Raw genomic sequence first — 7162 nt, 5'->3', positions numbered from 1 at the left:
ACATTTTCATACTGCATTTTAATACTGTATGCCTATAAGGACTTTCCTAGCCACTTTATATCCTTTATATATATCCTTTGAGTTGCATTTTGGTTAGTTGTGCTAGGTGCCGCACTATAACACACTTGGTCCTTTTAATTAATTTGATTAATGGTATATGCAACTTAATTCTGAGAGTGGCCCGTTTGAGTGGCTCACGTCTCGTTATAAAATAGTTTTGTTAGAAACATGGTTTAGGGGGCCAGCACGGTGCTTACTGCTGGGTTGGCCACACTCCATAAGGACCGGTTCATAGAGCGACAACCTGGGACAACAGCGCTACCACAAGACTGGAATGGGACGGTCTTGGCTTACTAATTAGGTCATTTTGGTTCGGGAGTAACTTACCGACGGGGCACGAGGGGGGTCGAGCTTCAATGGTCCCCAGGCTACGAGGCTTGGTCTGTGTACCCCCTCGAGGTGGGTACCATCGTTGCATTGCCTGAATCCTTAGCGGTTACACCTTACCAACGTGTCCTTTGTAACAGCCTCGTAGTGAGTTTGCTAGTCATCTCACCTAAGGAAGTGTGATGAACAACTAGCGTAGCTCACGACTTGTGGGTAAAGATGTGCAACCTCTGCAGAGTGTAAAACTGGTATACTAGCCGTGCTCACAGTCATGAGCGGCCCAGATCCTCCTTTTGATTAGTGGGGTTATCTTCCTTTGACGAGGCAGGTTTCCCCGGGTGGCTTGGTTTGGTATGGTTCTCAGTAGTAACATGATTAATTTTGATTAATTACTATGTAACCGGGTTTATGGTAATTCATCCACTCGTAGTAAATAGCTTTAATAAAATTTTGCCAAGACTTAAAAGCTAATGCAGTTGAGTCAGCCAACTTTAGAGCCTCATAGTTTGTGTTATACTTGTTGAGTATAAGTTGTGTACTCACTCTTGCCTACTCTACTCTTTTCCCTCTTGGGACACTCTACTGCTGCTCAGTTCCTGCCGACGCGAGGGAGTTCACCCGGAGCTACCAGGAGTACAAGGACTTCTAGGCGTTCGTCTCCCAGTCGACGTCCCTGTGGCGCCCTGCTTCCGAGAGCTTCTCGTATATGTTTTTACGCTTCCGCTTACTCTGTATCAGACATTTTGTCATTAATGTAACAAATAACATTCGTATTCGCTTTATTATATCTTTCTACGTGATATGTGCTGTGATATACTGTTCATTTTGTTGTATATACGTGTGACTTGATCCTGGCACGTATATGATTGCTCGGTTTATGTCCTTTTATAAACCGGATGTTACAGAGTGGTATCAGAGCTATATCGACTGTAGGACGAAAGCCTAGATAGAACTGGTCGAGTTTTAGATCTTCTTCTCTCTATAGAATAGTTTCCGTAGATTCTGACCTGAAGGAAATTATTTGACCATCATAGGTATAAGCTAGATGACCCCTTTATAATAATACGATAGCACGTTCTGCGACGCGTTGTGTTAGTCGAGTCGCGTGATAAACTCGACTAAAGTATGAGCTTTTGAATGTTTGTTATTATGCAAATGTTTGATTTGGATCTTTGGTTGATTGCATAGTTTAGTAGTTAAAATTTGTTTAAAGAAAATCAGTCTTAAATTAAAGTTTAATCAATTAATAAAATGAGTTAGATCGTTGGGGGTAAACCATCCACTCCATTCTCTCTACCTTATCCTGCCTTGGGTTTCTTCTGTCTTGCTTGTTGAGAAGAAGGATAGCGCGAAGAGAAGGTGATATCCGGAGATTCACCGACGAGGACGTCGGTTTTTGTAAGGGGGTAGGGATGTGACACCCCGGCCTGCAGATAGTACTGGAGAATTTGAGAATCTCTCAGATGAGGCAGAAGATTTATTCTATAGTTCTCTTTTTTGGGTTTATGTAACACATATCTGGAGTTAGCAGCAGTGATACATGGGCAATGTTGTCTAAATAAGATAGGACCTTAAATAGTGGAGTTTTTCTCTCTTTCTTGACCTTACCAATCTGTGCTTCCTTTTATCCCAGCTCAGATGTCGGCAGAACAAAAAGGCCTTGAAGTCAGTGCAATGGGTGATGGTGTTCATGCAACAGTTTCCGTGGAGCAACCAATAACGGTACAAGATCAGTCCTCGCAAACAACATACCACCCGAAGGATGGTGAGAAAGCTTGTCCGTTTTGCCAATTCTATGGTGTTCCCTGTCGTCAAGTTCGTGCGACTGAAGATGAAGCCACAACTAGGAGGAACCAGAGGTTGTTCTCCAGTACAAAGAGAAAGAGGTCCCATCAAGAGTAGCTAGCAGAGGATTCCCTTTTCCTTGATTCCCCATAGGTCGATGAGCTACAGACCATCGAGAAGAGGAAGGATCCTGAGTGCTCTAGAGATACACAGGTCAAGAACCAAGCACTCTATGATTATGTTGATGGGTTGACTATCACTATGAATGTGATTCAGCCACGTGGTCGCAAGGAGTCCAAAAAGCAAGCAGCAGAAATAATGCAAGATGTCATGTTAAGTTCACAGGGAGGTCAACCAAGTAGCGCCATTCATCACCACCGCATGTGCTACCAATGCGGGCAAAAAGGTCATTATGCCAAAAGTTGTCCACAGAAACGCCTTTCACCGGCTCCACGGCAGGCAGAACAGCAAGGGCGCCCAGCCCAACCCAGGGCGCCACGACAGGGGAAGGTGAATCATGTGACGGCCGAGTTAGCGGCCGAGTCTCCGAACGTGGTTATTGGTACGTCCTTGGTCAGCTCCTATCCAGCTACGGTGCTTTTCGATACTGGTGCTACGCATTCCTTTATTTCACAGTCTTTTGTCGAGCACCATGGTATTCGTACTAGCACATTAAAGAGGTGCATGTTAGTATCTTCACCTGGAGGACAATTGAGGTCTCATATCTTCTGCCCCAGAGTCAGTGTTTCCATAGGGGGGGTAAAGTTCAGTGCAAATCTGATGGTGATAGACACCAAGGGTATTGATGTGATTCTGGAAATGGATACTCTTGCCAAGTGGGGAGTCAGAATTGATTATGCTCAGCGGTCAGTTCACTTGTCAGCATCTGATGGCCAAGAGGTGACAGTCAGTGCTACAGAGCCTTCTGGTTTTCTTCATCAGATGGAGGCTAGACCCACGGATGGTATTCGCGTGGTGGCTGGATTCCCGGATGTCTTTCCGGAGGACTTGTCAGAAGAAGGAAGAGAAGTTGATGAAGACATATCCTGATCTCTTTGCTAGCCAGCCTAGAATCTCGGGACGAGATCCCTGTAAGGGGGTAGGATTTGTAATACCCTAATTTAAATTCCAGCATTTATTAATAAATTTAATTGGCTTTGTTTAATTTTCTAAGGTTTATTATGTTTAGTCTTGCATTTAATCTAATTTTCTCTCACAAGTAATTAAAATTTGTCTAAACTTAAAAATGTTTGTTGCATTCACGCTGGTGCATTGTTTTATTTGTTTGAGTGCTAGGGTTGAATTCAAATTGAAGTTTGAATTCAAATAGTTTGAGTTTGGTTTGAAATAGAAAAGAGATAGGAAAAAGAAATTAAACCAAACCCAACCCTCAGCCCAGCCGGCCCATCTCTCCCTGGGCCCGTGCTCCATCTCTCCCTGGGCCTTTTCCCTTCACTCCCCCCCCCCCCCCGCCCGGCCCAGACTCCCCCACTCCCTTTCCCTCCCGCTCGCCTGGCCCAACTCCCGCTCGCGCTCTGCCCAGCCACCGCGAGCGCCAGCAGGCCCGCACCCCACCTCTCTACCTGGCATCACCAACCCCGCGCACGGCCCGCTCACCCGCCCGCGCATCGCCCCTCTCCCCTCGCTGCAGCCCGGGCCCGCCTATCGGTCCCATCTCTTTCCCCCGTCTCCCTCGCGCCCGCGCAACGACCGGGATCTCCGGCCGAAACCACCGCGGCCTTCCTTCCCTGCTCCCACGCCGAGATCCCCAGCGTCCTCCTTTAAACCACCGCAAGACCCCCCTGACCCTCATCCATCACACAGCGCCGCGTAACCCTAGCCGCCGCCTCCCCATTGTTCCACCGGCGCAGAAGCTCTGCTCCACCCCGGCCATGCCACACCGCCGCGCCCCAATGCCTGCAAACCACCGCTGCGACTTTGCCCGCGCACCAGGAAGCTTCTCGCGGCCACCATCATCGACCACGACCTCTGCAGCACCGGAATTGCGCTAGGAACCGACGCCGGTGAGTAGCCCCGCCGCTCGATTTCTCGCCGCCGGTGGTCCTTGACCCGTCCTGACCCCCGTAGAACCTCCGCAGGGACTGCACGCGACGAATCACGAGATCCAGGAACCCGGAGCACCCCCGCGGCGATCCCCTCCGCGAGCCCCGCCTTGACCGCACTGCCAATCAACGTCGCCGCCGACCCTGCACGCCGCATCCGCCCATTCCAAGCCCTGGGTAAGCACCCCGAATCCTCCCGGCCCTCTTTGCGCTAGATGCCGTAGACCCTGGCGCACTCTAGGTGCCCAGGCACCGCGCTCCGGCGAGCTCTGTGGCCGCCGAGCCGCCCTCGCCGTCGAGGAGCCCTTTCCCAGCCCCACATCGCCTCTCTGAGGCCACGTGTGGATCACCCGCGCCGAGCAGATGCTTCCCGACCCAGATCTTGTCCTTTTTGACCCCGAGAAGGCCGAGATTGGCCACCTCCGGCGCAGCGCCGCCGCGGAGCTCGACTCCGGCGACCAGCGCCGCCATCCCTCGCGCCCAAACGCCCTGAGCCGCACGATCTCCAACGGACGACCTAGATTAGATCGTGCCTTGATTAGATCCGACCCGTCAGATCCAAATCCTACGGCCGAGATCCAAACGTACCGGTTCGGCCTGGATCTTTTTCTAAAGAGACCCTCAGTTTTTCCCTATTCAACCCGCAGTCCACACCTGTTCAAAAGTATTTACAGTTTAGTCCGGTTTTTAGAGTTTTAACCCCTGAGTTTCTTTAAAATAGAACCCGCCGTCCAGCTCTGGTAGTTTTACGTGTTAGACCCTAGATCTATGTGCTAATTATGTTTTAGTCCTCGGTTTTGCCCAGAAACCCCCTGGAACTCCAGTTTTCTTACAAATAGGTCCCTGGAACTTGTTTTTGGCCTAGATTTTGCGTTTTAGCTCCGTTTTAGGCGTCATTTATGTCCACGCGATCGTTGTAATGCGTAGAATAGTTCTAGCATAGTTTTTCTTGCTGTTTTTATGTATTGTTGTACTGTTTCTTAGTGTTTGCAATTGTTTGCTTGTATGTTTATGTTGTGTATTGTTTTTGGCCATATGTTCGAGAGTAGACGTTGATCCATCTGAGGAGCCCCAGTACCAGTACTAGGAGCCATCTTTAGAGCAGTTTGAGCAGCAGGATCAGTTTGAGGAAGGCAAGTATAACATGAACACCACCTATCACCTTTAATTACATTTTCATACTGCATTTTAATACTATATGCCTATAAGGACTTTCCTAGCCACTTTATATCCTTTATATATATCCTTTGAGTTGCATTTTGGTTAGTTGTGCTCGGTGCTGCACTATAACACACTTGGTACTTTTAATTAATTTGATTAATGGTATATGCAACTTAATTCTGAGAGTGGCCTGTTTGAGTGGCTCACGTCTCGTTATAAAATGGTTTTGTTAGAAACATGGTTTAGGGGGCCAGCACAGTGCTTACTGCTGGGTTGGCCATTCTCCATAAGGACCGGTTCATAGAGTGACAACCTGGGACAACAGCGCTACCACAAGACTGGAATGGGACGGTCTTGGCTTACTAATTAGGTCATTTTGGTTCGGGAGTAACTTACCGACGGGGCAACGAGGGGGGTCGAGCTTCAATGGTCCCCAGGCTACGAGGCTTGGTCTGTGTACCCCCTCGAGGTGGGTACCATCGTTGCATTGCCTGAATCCTTAGCGGTTACACCTTACCAACATGTCCTTTGTAACGGCCTCATAGTGAGTTTGCTAGTCATCTCACCTAAGGAAGTGTGATGAACAACTAGCGTAGCTCACGACTTGTGGGTAAAGATGTGTAACCTCTGCAGAGTGTAAAACTAGTATACTAGCCGTGCTCACGGTCATGAGCGGCCCAGATCCTTCTTTTGATTAGTGGGGTTATCTTCCTTTGACGAGGCAGGTTTCCCCGAATGGCTTGGTTTGGTATGGTTCTCAGAAGTAACATGATTAATTTTGATTAATTACTATGTAACCGGGTTTATGGTAATTCATCCACTTGTAGTAAATAGCTTTAATAAAATTTTGCCAAGACTTAAAAGCTAATGCAGTTGAGTCAGCCAACTTTAGAGCCTCATAGTTTGTGTTATACTTGTTGAGTACAAGTTGTGTACTCACTCTTGCCTACTCTACTCTTTTCCCTCCTGGGACACTCTACTGCTGCTCAGTTCCTGCCGACGCGAGGGAGTTCACCCGGAGCTACCAAGAGTACGAGGACTTCTAGGCGTTCGTCTCCCAGTCGACGCCCCTGTGGCGCCCTGCTTCCGAGAGCTTCTCGTATATGTTTTTACGCTTCCGCTTACTCTGTATCAGACATTTTGTCATTAATGTAATAAATAACATTCGTATTCGCTTTATTATATCTTTTTACGTGATATGTGCTGTGATATACTATTCATTCTGTTGTATATACGTGTGACTTGATCCTGGCACGTATATGATTGCTCGGTTTATGTCCTTTTATAAACCGGGTGTTACAGAAAGAGCTACATCATTGATCGAGAAGATGGTTTCCAACCAAGGGTGGAGCGATGATCGCCTCCAACCGTGCCAGTGAGGCATGCACTCCGTTAAGGAGGCCGACATGCTCGCTATGAAGATTGATCTTCTCCTCAAGAAATTTAAGGATTATTCCCAAGATAAGACTCAAATGCAAACACTTCAAGCCTTGGAAACTCGCATGACGTGCGAGGTCTGTGGGAATGTCGGACATTTGGGCGACAATTGCCCAGAAACCCAAGAGGAAGCTTTATTCCTCAATGGCAACAATGGATTTTGTCCACAAGGAGGTCCGGGGTGGAATCAACCACGCCCATACTACCAAGGAGTTAATGACAATTCAAATTCTTTCATTCCTAACCAGCCTACCTTGAGAGATCTTGTCTACGGCCAAGCGAAGATCAATGAGTCCATTCAGAAGAAGTTGGCCGTTACAGACAAATCT

This window comes from Panicum virgatum, chromosome 8K (genome assembly GCF_016808335.1).
Source record: "Panicum virgatum strain AP13 chromosome 8K, P.virgatum_v5, whole genome shotgun sequence".
NCBI classification, from domain to species: Eukaryota; Viridiplantae; Streptophyta; class Magnoliopsida; order Poales; family Poaceae; genus Panicum; species Panicum virgatum.
The sequence above is the reverse complement of the archived record's forward strand: the minus strand, read 5'-3'. Positions refer to the sequence as shown.